This window comes from Neofelis nebulosa, chromosome 5, assembly GCF_028018385.1.
Source record: "Neofelis nebulosa isolate mNeoNeb1 chromosome 5, mNeoNeb1.pri, whole genome shotgun sequence".
NCBI classification, from domain to species: domain Eukaryota; kingdom Metazoa; phylum Chordata; class Mammalia; order Carnivora; family Felidae; genus Neofelis; species Neofelis nebulosa.
In genome coordinates, this window is record NC_080786.1 from 14,408,837 (window position 1) to 14,422,320 (window position 13,484).

Below are 13,484 nucleotides of genomic sequence, written 5' to 3' on the forward strand. Positions count from 1 at the left end.
GTATGTATTTTAAATAAAAATTGGCTCTCATCAAATTGACTTTAAAATAATTAGCTAAGTCATTTTCTCTTTACGCAGAAAAGATAAAAATGCATTTCCCTTTTCAACAAGTCTCAAATTATTCTAAATTGTGAATGAAAGTTGAAAAATAGAGATCATTGCCATATCTACAAATTAGAAACCAGATAATCACTTTATTTCTGATGATATGGGGTGCCTCAGCCAATTTTATTAACATTCCTCAAAACTCTGCTATCCAAGACAAACTGTTTGGTGGTCTTTTAAGTTTGTAAAGACATTACCGAGGCAATCAAAAACTAAATGACTCATGTCCAAAATATTAAAAACACTGCTCTCTTCCAGACCGATAAATTGAAGCCAGTGGACTTTTTTTTTTAAATTACATTTAGATTTTAACCTATTTTAAAGATAGGATGTAATTTTAAGCTTCGTGTGGTGTTTATTCACAACAGCTGTTAATTTTCGCTTAAATCAAAAAGAGAAGGTTATCAACAAAAACATATTTTAAAGTTAACCCTTGAGGGGCGCCTGGGTGGCTCAGTCGGTTGGGCTTCCGACTTAGGCTCGGGTCATGATCCCACGCTTCGTGGGTTCGAGCCCTGTGTTGGGCTCTGTGCTGACAGCTCGAGCCTGGAGCCTGCCTCGGATTCTGTGTCCTCCCTCTCTCTCTCTCTGTCTCCCCCCCCCCCCCCGCAAAAAAAAAGTTAGCCCTTGAGTCGAACCCATCCTTTGATCAGAGATGACAGGTGGGGTGATGAATCAAAACGGTATGTAAAAACATCTTCTAACCTTAACCAATACTTAAGCCTTCAGTTGACAAAATACTAAGAGGGTGGCGAAGGGCGTCATTGTTGCTAATTGGCGGTTAATGAGGATAAATTGCCTACATTTACCGTTTTCTCCTTTATTTTTTTTTAAGGCAGAAATAGCCGCAGAGCTTGAGGGGACCCACCTGACTTCGACCTCCAAGGACAGTAACGAATTCAACAACTCGCGACTCCGCAGCTCAGGGATTATCATCTAGAAACGACCAAAGGCCGTAGCAACTCTAGGGCAGCCGGGTACAATTCCCAAATCCCAAAGCTTGGCACTAAACTCAAAAAATTAGATTTTTTTTTTTTTTTAAGAGCAGTGTTCTGAATAACTATGGGACCATGAGTAATTCGCCGAGCTTGTGTTTCAAACGATAGCCTGAAAATTCGCAGCAGCGCCCAGGAAACGGAGATGGGGAGCTCTGCACAGCTTCCTGCCGCCCCCCTCGTCCCGAAAGCATCGTTACAGGTTTCTCAACTCCCAGCCACAGCGAGGCGAGAGCTTTGTTAACCTTTAACGGCGCTGAGAGGACCCAACACGCACCACAAACGCTCGGACACCCCCAAGCGGTTACTGAGTGAAAAGAAGTCGCTGGAGGACTGCTGAAAAACAAGCCACCGACTCGACCCCCACAGCGGCGGGTAACGGCCCTTACCCAACTCCAGCTCCGCCTTCACCTCCGCCTCCGCCTCCACCTCCGCCTCCTAGCGTCGCCGCGGCCCCGCCCCGCCGCGGAGGCTCACGGGACACGTAGTACGCCGCGCCCACATCCTCCTTCCCCCACCCCTCAAAGCTGTGCCTTCTGGAATGCCCTGTCAGCTCCCTTCGGCCTGACTTCCGGTTTGCTCGCGCGGCCCTGGCGTCTAGCCTGAGAACAGCTGGGGCCCTACTTCCGGCGGTGCGCTGCTTCCAGCCCCCCTGTACAGCGCTTCCCCTGCGCGGAACGCGAGGCGGCTGTCGGTCGGCGGACGCTGACGAGGCGGTTGCCGGCGGGCCCGGGTCTCGCGCGCGTGTTGCTGGGTAACGGGCCTTCTGCCGGGCCGGCTCGGCCTCTTGTGCCTAGCGTTGGCCCCCCTTCCAGAACCTCCCGGGCCCCAGCCGACGGGCCGGGCTGCGCCCACTGCGGGGCAGCCGAGGCTAAAGAAATGGGAATCCTTCCGCGGCGTTCCCGGAGCGGCTGCCTTCTCTGGGGAAGCGGCGGTGTCTTCGAGGAAACCGGAAGCCCGTGGTGACCTCTGGCGACCCGGTTTGTTTTCGGTCCGTTTCCAAACACTGGGGAATCGAAACTCGGCGGCCCTGGGGGCGGCCCTACGGAGCCTGTCTTCGGGGTGAGTGACTCGATTCGACCGGGCTAAGGGTGCGGGCAGTGTCGGGATCAACCTCCGCTGCTGTTGGTGCTCGGAAGAGACACGTCATTTTCTTCACAAACCCTTGCCCTCTCCTTTTTGACTGGGGAGCGGCCCGCCCCTGGGCATCCCTAACTCCTGTTTGATTTGCACGCTAGCTCTTCCAAGCCTTCCGTCCTCCGTCACTTTATTTCCCCCTTTGGCTTATTTTCTTTTCATATTCTGAATTAATGGAGCGCCTTTAGTTTCATTTCATTCATTGAAATTGCATATCTGTCGGAAACGGAAGAAGGCTGTGTAGCTAGGACGCTACTGCCTGGGGCATCCAAGCAGTGGACTTGACGTTAACGAGGCTAACAGTAGGTAATTCGTCGTTTCTCCAGTGTCTGACCTGTGTGTTTGGCCTGAGTTTTCGATCATTTGTTGAGTTACTACTACATGCACGGTAGGTGGACTGTCGTTTCCTACAAACAAGGAACTTAAATACTCAAAAGCGAGGTGAAGTGTTAACGAAAACTGTGATACGAGTGTGTTGTTGGAGATACGCTAAGATGATCAAAGGTAGTGACTTTTTTTTTTATAAATTTTTTTTTTAACGTTTATTTATTTTTGAGACAGAGAGACAGAGCATGAACGGGGGAGGGTCAGAAAGAGGGAGGCATAGAATCTGAAACAGGCTCCAGGCTCTGAGCAGTCAGCACAGAGCCCGACGCGGGGCTCGAACTCACAGACTGCGAGATCATGACCTGAGCCGAAGTCGGCCGCTTAACCGACTGAGCCACCCAGGCGCCCCAAGACAGTGACGTTTTAGGTTGGAAATAGACCCGTGCCTCTCAAACATAGGAAACATTTTCTTTTTTTACTATGGAATTTTGAATTGGGTTGCTCGAGATCTCAGTATATAATTTAAGTTCTAGTTTTCTAAACGTGCCATATCTAATTTCCCAACCTATTGTGCTCGCTCCCTCCTTCATCTGTAAGTTAGGAATGATAATCCCTCACGGGGTCATTAGAAAATTTTAATGCGATATTATTTATTAAATGGGAAGTTGTTTACACACGTAAGGTTTTAGTATTAAAGAGGGAGTATGGTGTAATGGGAAATGCACTGGATTAAGTCAGAACAGTAATTCAGGATCTGAGTGCTGAATTTTCCACTTAATCACTTGACACTGGTTGGGGGACCAAATCTCTTCTTCATTTTTCCTATCTCCTAAATGAGAGTTATACTTTTCACCGCACCGACGCATAGTTTCTAAGAGTTTTGCTGGCTCTGGAATCAACTGGCTGGTTTTCATTCCTTGGCTTCCCCACTTTCTAACATTTGCCTCTTAGTCAATCCACCTGTGATAATAGGAAATTCTTGCCCACATGAGAGGTCTTCTGCAGATTTAACGAATCGTCATGAAGAACAGAAAAGTAGTTCCCCTAAAAGCTGCCTGACCTACCGTAAACCATCGGTAAATATTGTGAACACAACATTTTCATGATTATATGAAATGTGATGAGGTTTTTCTTAATCCATGAAGTAATAAACCCAATGTAGTTTACTTTTTTCTCTTGTGGTATTTATATTCTGGTTATAGTTCTGTTATCACTATTGGAGAGTAATTACTGCTATACTTATAACACTTGATGTATATAGGTGCTCAATTCCATTGAGATATGTTACTTTATGAAAAGAATAAAAAGCAGATTGCCTTTTGTACTTATGCTAACCCTGAGGAAGTCTTATGATTCCCTAGTCATAAGTGTTACTTCTGGACTGTTGCAGTTTAGTGACACTCAGTGAGGGTTATAGAAACGAAAATGGAGTTGTTTATATTGTATATCCGATGCTGAGTATATTTGGGGCACTTACTGAACTGTAGGACATTTGAGTGCTGAGATCCATAGAGTGACAGTCTCTTGAAAAAAGGCACTTGATTATCTCTTTGTAAACTAGGTAGGCCATTCCTGCGCCTAATTATTTGATTAAAAATAGGGAATGAGGAGTAAGCGTTGATCCGTTTGCCTCCATCAGACTTAATCTTTGCCCCATAGTGTCTTGACTGATCCTATGAAGTGGGTTAGGGATAATTTAGCTTTTCAGAAGTAGAAGGATGATGGAAACAGGAGGCTCAATTCAGGAGGCAACAGAGAATAGAGGAAAAGAGGTAAATAGTTCTTGATTCCAACCCTAGCTCTGTCGCTACCACCAGTCCGACTACAGGGAAATGAGCCTCACCTCTTTAGAGCTTAAGTTTCTTTATCTGTGGTGGTGATAACAACTTTCTAGCCAAGATTGGTGTGGATTTGAGGTAAGGTTTGTGCTATACCAGTTAGTCAGTTTCTGGAGAAAATTTGCATTCTTTCTGTCTGTTTAGGTTGCCATTTTATATCTGCATTAAATTTGCCCTCACAATTTCTCGGAAGGTGGGATCTTAGTGATGTAGTTCAACCCTGTCATTTTATTAGTGAGAAAATTTAGATCGAGAGAGGTAAACCTGTCAGTAATCAAGGTGGCAGATTGTAGACTAGAGTCTGGGTTTCTGAATCTCTGGTCAGTGTTCTTTCTACCCCTGAGCTCTGCCTTTTCCAGATTCTTATTAGAAAAAATCCGAATCCATGTTGTATTGTCTCTCAGAATGTTGTATTAAGAGCACAGATTTAGCAGAAAGCTTATATGGGTTCACATCCCAGCTTTGCCACTGATTACTTATGTAGCTGTAAGTAAGGTATTTAATTTTTTTAAGACCTTGGCTATAAATTAGGTTAAGAGTTCCTTCCTAAGAAGCTGGAAAATGCCTGTGGAAGCACTAGTGCCTGGCATATGGTAAGCGATGGATATGGTAAATACCATGATGATGAAATAGGACAGGATAATCCTATGTTTTCCTAGTTACAAAAAAAAAAAGACCTGTCTGGTGTCAGAAGATACTTCTGTGTTTTCTAGCATCTCACAACCCCGTATGTATAGCATGTCTCACCTTGGGCTCTTAATGTTGATTGTAGTGAAGATTGCAATTTAGGATTTTCTAGAATAATTCTTACAGTGTTTGAGTGTTTTTTTCTTGGTCTCTCCCTTAGCCTCAGGAACTACTCTTGCTACTTTTTACCCACCTTATATGGCAAATACGTTGCTCTTTCTCCATTATCATTGCAATATTGTGATTTATAAGAAACGTATATTTGATCATTTAGATAGCCAAAATATGTTTCTCATATGTATTTGGCTTTTGTCCACAGTTCTTGGCCCACAGCTCCCCAAACCCTTGGAATTTTCTGAGGGTAGGAGGTATGGGATCATCTTTTGTCCTATTTGGTCACTTAACAACCTCTTTTACTGAAATTGCTTCAGAGCCATGAAGGTGAAATGGGTGTCTTCTTATTCATAACCAGTCCCTGTTTACTGAAACTATGTTTATGGTAATGAGATGACTTTGGACAGCAACTAAGGATGGGGCTGATTGCCAAGGAAACCAACCATGTAATTAGAGGGTTGGAGCTTTCAGTCCCACCGAGGTTGGTAGAGGGAAGGAGCTGAAAGTTGGATCGATTGCCAATGGCTTAATCATTTCTGTGTAAGGAAGCCTTTGTGAAAACCTAAAGAGGAGAGGGTTCAGAGAGCTCCCAGAACTTTTTCACATGCCACTGTGCCAGCCTCAAACTCCAGGAGGACAGAGCTGCTTTGTTCAGGACCTGTGTATCTGTGTGGTCGGAAGCACAGGTAACAACCTAGGCTTACAATTAGCATCCAAAGTGAGGGCAGTCTTGTGGCACCAAGCCCTTTACCTGTGGAATACGTTACTGTCTCTGGGTAGATCATTTCAAAATGGAGTTGAATTGTAGAGAGCTTTGCTTATTGATAGTGTAGAATCATCTGCCCCTCATGTTGGGATTGGCTGACGAGAACACGTTTTAATCATTCTTGGGAATTTCATTGTTCTCAGCAACAACTGTCAACATCTTTCACCGTAACCCTTTTTAATTCTCTTTTAATTTGTACTTTTCTTTTAAAAAAAATTTTTTTTTTTTAACGTTTATTTATTTTTGAGACAGAGACACAGCATGAACGGGGGAGGGGCAGAGAGAGAGGGAGACACAGAATCGGAAGCAAGCTCCAGGCTCTGAGCCATCAGCCCAACGCGGGGCTCGAACTCGTGGACCGCGAGATCGTGACCCGAGCTGAAGTCGGACGCTTAACCGACTGAGCCACCCAGGCGCCCCTAATTTGTACTTTTCTTATGTAAACATCTAAGAAGAGTCAGTTTAATTCCAAATGTATAAAATATTTGCATTATGTATTTCCTATAGGTAAATCTATCTGATTCTCCTATACTATTGTGACGAGAGAGATAATGAAGTTGCTTTCTATAATTTTAAAAACAAAATCTCCATGCAAAAGTTAGGTGTTGTTTACCAATTGATAATATAAAACTAACCATGCCCACGATTGTTTAATAATACTAGTTACAGTTGGAATTCTATGAATCGCATAATAGCCACTTTGTAGAGTAATGACTCTCAAATTGGGTAGGGACTTAAAATCATATGGGATGATTATTGAAAGTTCAGTTTGACATTTTCATCCCAGATATGTATCTATATATCTACATATAGATATAGATATGTCTACTGATGTATATATATCTATATCTATATATACTGACTTGCATAGATCTGCAGTGCAGTCTAGCAGTCAGTATTTTTGTTTATTGTTTGTTTTCCATTATCATTTTATTTACTGAAATATAGTTAACATATAATGTTATATTAGTTTCAGGTATAAAATATACTGATTTAACAACTGTATATATTATGCTATACTCATCCCTACCCCTCTGGCAACCATTAGTTCTCTGTATTTATGGGCCATTTCTGCTTTTGTTCTTTTGTTTTTTAGATTGTACATCTAAGTAAAATCATATAAGATTTGTCTTTGACTTATTTCATTAGCATGATGCCCTGTAGGTCTATCCCTGTTGTCACAAATGGCAAGATCTCATTCTTTTTTACGGCTAATACTCCATTGTGTGTGTATGTGTGTACCGTATCTTCATTATCCATTTATCTATCAATGGACACTTAGGTTGTCTCCATATCTTGGCTGTTGTAAATGCTACAGTAAACATAGGGGTGCATATATCATTTCAAATTAGTGTTTCCATTTTTGGGGGGAATTACGGAGTGATACGGTTTTTCTATTTTTAAATGGTTTTTTTCTATTCCATTCTATTCCAGAATATGTGTTTTTCTATTCCATCATGTTTTCCACAGTGACTATACCAATTTACATTTCCACTAGGGAATGCACTAGGGCCTCTTTTTCTGTGCATCTTTGCCAACACTTAATATTTTTTGTGTTTTTGATAGTAGCTATTCTGACAGTTGTAAGGTTCTATATCCTTGTGGTTTTGATTTGCATTTCCCTGATGGTTAGTGATATTGAGCATCTTTTAATGTATCTGTTGGCCGTCTGTATGTCTTCTTTGGATAGATGTCTATTCAGGTCCTCTCCCCATTTTTTGGTCATATTGGGATTTTTTTAGTGTTATATAAGTTTTTATATTATCACTATTAACCCCTTATCAATACGCCGTATGCAAATCTCTTCTCCCATTTGGTAGATTGCCTTTGTGTTTTGTTGATGGTTTCCTTTGCCATGTGAGTTTGTTTATTTTGGTGTAGCCCCAATAGTTTATTTTTGCTTTTGTTTCCCTTTCCTGAGGAGACATGTCTAGAAAAATGTTGCTAAGTCTAATGACAAAGAGATTACTGCCTAGATTTTCTTCTAATTTTATGGTTTCAGGTCTCACATTTAGGTCTTTAATGCATTTTGAGTATATTTTTGTATATGGTGTAAGAGTGTGGTGCAGTTTCATTCTTTTGCATGTAGCTGTCTAATTTTCTCAATACCAGTTGTTGAGGAGACTATCTTTTTCCCCGTTGCCTAATCTTGTCTCCATTGTCATAGATTAATTGACCATGTCAGCATGGGTTTATTTCTGAGCTCTCTATTCTGTGTCTGTTTATGTGCCACTACCATACTATTTTGATTACTGTAGCTTTGTAGTATATCTTGAAATCTGGAATTGTAGTATATCCAGCTTTGTTCTTCTTTCTCAAGACTGCTTTGGATATCCAGGGTCTTTTATGATTCCATACAAATTTTAGTATCATTTGTTCTAGTTCTGTGAAAAATGCTGTTGGTATTTTGACTGGGATTGTATTAAATCTGTAGATTGCTTTGTGTATAGGATGTACATTTTAACAATACTCTTCTAACCCAAAAGTATGGGATATGTTTCATTCATACGTTGTCTTCAATTTCTTTCATTGTTTTATAGTTTTCACTGTACAGATCTTTTACTTCCTTGGTTAAGTTTATTGTTAGGTGTTTTGTTCTTTTTGGTTCAATTGTAAATGGAACTGTTTTAATTTCTCTTTCTGCTACTTTTTTATTAGTGTATAAAAACAACAGATTTCTGTATATTAATTTTGTAAACAACTTTACTGAACTTGTTTATTCTAATTTTGGTGGAGTCTTCAGGTTTCTTTTTTTTTTTTTATGTCTAGTGCCATGTCATCTGTAAATAATGACAGTTTTACTTCTTACCAGTTTGGATGCCCTTTATTTCTTTTTCTTGTTTGTTTACTAGAACTTCCTAGGCTAGGACCTTCCAGTACTATGTTGATTAAAAGTGGTGAGAACAGACACTCTTGTCTTGTTCCTGATCTTGGAAGAAAAGCTCTCAGGTTTTCAGTATTATGATGTTAGCTGTGGGGTTTTCATATATGACCTTAATTATCCTGAGGTATGTCTCTCTAAACCCACTTTGTTGAGAGAGTTTTTATTATGAACAGCTGTTGAATTTTGTCCAGTGCTTTTTCTGGATCTATTGAGACGATCATCTTACTTTTATCCTTCATTTTGCTAATGTGGTATGTCACATTAACTTGATTTGTGGATATTGAACCATCCTTCATACCCAAAAGAAATCCCATATGATTGTGGTGAATGATCCTTTTCATGTATTTTTGAATGCAGTTTGGTAAAATTTTGTTTGAGGATTTTTGCTAGTATTTGTTTGACTTCATCAGGGATATTGACCTGTAGTTTTCTTTTCTTTTCTTTTCTTTTTTTTTTTTGTAGTGTCTTTGTCTGGTTTTAGTATCAGGATACTGCTGGCTTCATAGAATGAATTTGGAAGTTTTCCTTCCTCTTCTGTTTTTGGAACGGTTTGAGAATAAGTATTAATTCTTTAAATCTTTGGTAGAATTCACCTGGTGAATCCATCTCGTCCAGGATTTTGTTTGTTCAGAGTGTTTTAAGTTAATGATTCAATTTTATTACTAGTAATTGCTTGTTCAGATTTTCTATTTTTCCTGACTCAGTGTTGGAAGATTGTGTTTCCAGGAGTTTATCCATTTCTTTTCAGTTGTTTGTCCAGTTTGTTGATACATAGTTTTTCATAGTAGTCTCTTAAAATCTTTTTTGTCTTTGAGTGATATCAGTTGTTATTTCTCCTCTTTCATTTCTGACTTTTTTGGGGGCCTCTCTCCTTTTTTTCTCTTTATGAGTCTGGCCAGAGGTGTATCAATTTTGTTTGTCCCTTCAGACAACCAGTTCTTTATTTCATTAATCTTTTCTATTGTTATTTGGTCTCTATTTCGTTTATTTTGGTCTATTTCGTTTATTTCTGCTCTGATCTTTATTACTTTCTGCCTTCTAGTAACTGTGGACTTTGTTCTTCTTCTGGTTCCTGTAGGTATATTGTTAGATTGTTTATTTGAAATTTTTCTTGGGGCTCCTGGGTGGCTCAGTTGGTTAAGCCTCCGACTTGAGTTCAGGTCATCATCTTGCAGTCTGTGAGTTCAAGCCCTGTGTCCAGCTCTGTGCTGACAGCTCAGAGCCTGAAGCCTGCTTCTGATTCTGTGTCTCCCTCACTCTCTACCTCCCCTTGCTTGTGCTTTCTCTCTCTCTGTCAAAAATAAACATTAAAAAAAATTTTTTTTAAGTTTTTTTCTCGATATAGACCAGTATTGCATTAAATTTCCCTCTTAAAACTACTTTTGCTGTGTCCCAAAGATTTTGGACCATTGTGTGTTCATTTTCATTTTCTCAGTGTATTTTTTTTTAAGTTTCTCTTTGATGTCTTCATTGACCCATTGGTTGTTTAGTGCCATGTTGTTGAGCCTTCACATGTTTGTGTTTTTCCAGTTTTTCTCTTGGGATTGATTTTTAGTTTCATATTATTGTGGTCAGAAAAGATTCTTGGTATGATTATATTCTTAAATTTATTGAGACTTGTTTTGTGGCCTAACATGTGATCTATTCTGGAGAATGTTCTATGTGCACTTGAAAAGAATGTGTATTCTGTTGTTTTGGGTGGAATGTTCTATATATGTCTGTGTTAAGTCCATCTGGTCTAATGTGTCTTTCAGAAACACCATTTCCTTATTGATTCTCTGCCTGGATGACCTATCCATTGATGTAAGTAGGGTGTTAAAGTTTCTGACTATTATTGTATTACTGTCAGTTTCTCCCTTCTTGTCTGCTAACTAATGTTTGCTTTATTTAGATGCTCCAATGTCAGATGCATAGATATTTATAATTGTTACATTCTCTTGTTGGGTTGATCCCTTTATAGTTACATAATGCTCTTCTTTGTCTCTTATTACAGTCTGTGTGAAAGTCTGTTTCATCTGATAAGTATTGGTGCTCCCAGGTTGTTTTTTTTTTTTTTTTTTTTCCATAATTGAGTTTTTATTGTTTGTTCTGGGGATCAGAACAGACATTTCAATTTGTACACACTTCTAGACATATGTACCGAACAATTTGAAAAATCATGTAGCTGTGATTTCTTTTTCTAAAGGTTATTTCAGTGACCTTTCAGCTTAAAATTTGGAGGCAAATTTTTATTCAAATGTTGATATGCTTTTGCATTGTTAAGTCCCATTATTTCACAATTTAATATTATATACATTACATACTCAAATTTTCAGTCTGGCACAGCACATTAGCAAAGTTACTAGGAAAACTGGACCAAATCCAAGATGTTACAGAGGGCACAAAATTCTGACAGGGAGAGGCAAGATCAAGGATGGTCTTCTTTAGGAATCAATTCTGTCAAAAACAACATTGGAATAGAAGTAATTTAAGATGTTCAAGACCTAGTAAACTCATGACTGACTCCAAATTGACATTTAGTATGCTTGGCATTATAGGATATATAAACTGCCCCATCTATGGAATGTTAAACTGACACCCAAGATAATCAAAGCATCCCATATTCAATATCCCGCTATTTTCTGGTTGTACCAAAAAATAAAAATTAACAACTAGCAAATGATTTCACCTTTTTAAAAAAGCATTTACACTTAAATAATGGTATGAGGGGGGATTCCCTCCTTCCTAAAAATGTTTGTGGAGCTACTAAAGAACCTGCATTCACAAAATAGTTAATAAAACTATTCCTCTGGATTGTATACATAGGGAGACAGAGACCACTACTAATAAGACATGGTATATGATATTAATCAGACTTGGCTTCTTTCTCTGCTGCTTCATCAGAGGCTAGACTCCCCTCATTTTCAGTTTTTCCATTTTCTGTAGGTAGGTTTCCTTTTGTTTCTTGGTTAGCCACTTCAGCCTGTTTTCCCTTTGCTTTCCTTTTCCCCTTTACTTTTTTTTTGTCTGAAGATTTATCCTTTTCTTCCTCCTTTTTTGGCTTCTTTTCCACTTTTGTGGGTGCAGGTTTGGCGGACAGCCTCACCAATTTCCTCTTGGGCTACTCCTTTGCCACCCCCTCAGTGGAGCTGACCTTCCTCTTGGGCATTGTGGCAGTAGGGTAGGTGCATGCTGGGTGCCTGCAGGTCACAGAGTGCTGACAGCCTTTACAAAGTTGGGCTGCCTGGTTGCAGCCGCTCCTCCCACACCCAAGCTGCTCCGACATACCCCAGATTTTTTTGCTTTAGTTTGCATGGAATATCGTTTTTCAGTCCTTCACTTCAATCTGAAGTGAGTCTCTTATAGGCAGCATATAGGTAGGTCTTGTTTTTTTAATCTATTCTTCACCCTATGTCATTAGATTGGAACATTTAGACCACTCACGTTTAAAGTAATCCTTGATAGGGGTACCTGGGTGGCTCAGTTAGTTGCGCTTCTTCTGACTCTTGATTTCTGCTCAGGTCATGATCTTGAGCCCCTCGTTGGGCCCTGCCCTGAGCATGGAGCCTGCTTGAGATTTTCTCTCTCCCTATTTCTCTCTGCCCCTCTTGTGCATGCATGCGCTCTTTTGTTCGCTGTCTCTGTCTCTCTCTCTAAATAAATATTAAAAAAAAAAAAATTGTTGATAGGTATGTGCTTAGTGCCATTTTTTGTTAATTGTCTTCTGGTTATTTTTGTAGTTTTTCTCAGTTCCTTTCTTGATCTCTTTCCCTGTGATTGAGAACTTTCTTTAGTGTTATGCTTGGCTTTCTTTGTCTTTTTTTGTGTATCTTTAAAGGTTTTTGGTTTGTGGCTACCATGAGTTTCATATTTGACATCCTAAGTGTAACAGTCTGTAGTAAGTTGATGGTCACTTAAGTTCAAACACATTTTGAAAGAACCTCATTTTTACTCCCACATTTTATGTATACGTTGCCATATTTTACATCTTTTTTATTTTGTTACTACTCTTAAGTAATTTTTTTAGGACATAGATTTTACTACTTGTGTTTTTTAACGTTCATACTAGCTTTATAAATGATTGCTGTACTAACTTTATGTTTGCTTCTATTTTTACTCTTGAAATTTTTTCCTTTTCTAATTATGGTCATTTCTTTTCCACTTAAAGTCCCTTCAACGTTTATTATAATACCAGTTTAGTGGTGATGAACTCCTTTAACTTTTGCTTGTCTGGAAAACGATTATCTCTCCTTCAATTCTGAATGATAATGTTGTTGGGTAGAATATTCCTGGATGTAGGTTATTTACGTTTCAGCACTTTGTATATATCATGCCAGTCTCTTCTGGCCTGCAAAGTTGCTGCTTTTAAAATTCTTTATCTTTGATCTTTGATGATATTTTAATGTATGTCATGTTGTGGACCTCCTTTGGTCCATCTTGTTTGGGACTCTGGTGCTTTCTGTACCTGGATGTCTGTTTCCTTCCCCAGGTTAGGGAAGTTTTCAGCTATTATTTTTGTCAAATAAGTTTTCTGCCCCTTTCTCTCCTTTCTTTCTGGGACCTCTGAAATGTGAATGTATGTTTGCTTGATATTGTCCAAGAGATCCCTTAGCCTACCCTCATTTTGTAAAATTCTTCCTCTTCCTCCTCTT

At 39.6% G+C, this 13,484-nt stretch overlaps 1 protein-coding gene and 1 pseudogene across 3 annotated transcripts in view; one reads left to right on the forward strand and one right to left on the reverse strand.

The window, feature by feature from the left end:
- The first annotated feature begins 1,508 nt into the window (after positions 1-1,508).
- Positions 1,509-13,484, forward strand: part of AZI2 (5-azacytidine induced 2) — a 39,061-nt gene continuing 27,085 nt past the window's right edge. For 2 of the 3 annotated variants that reach the window (XM_058729658.1, XM_058729660.1), the window contains exons 1-2: positions 1,509-2,162; positions 10,608-10,656. The gene's annotated coding sequence lies outside the window, so the exon portion shown is untranslated. The remainder of the gene's footprint in view (positions 2,163-10,607; positions 10,657-13,484) is intronic. The other variant, XM_058729659.1, reaches the window with a different exon arrangement.
- LOC131511711 (non-histone chromosomal protein HMG-14-like) lies at positions 11,596-12,001 on the reverse strand (annotated as a pseudogene).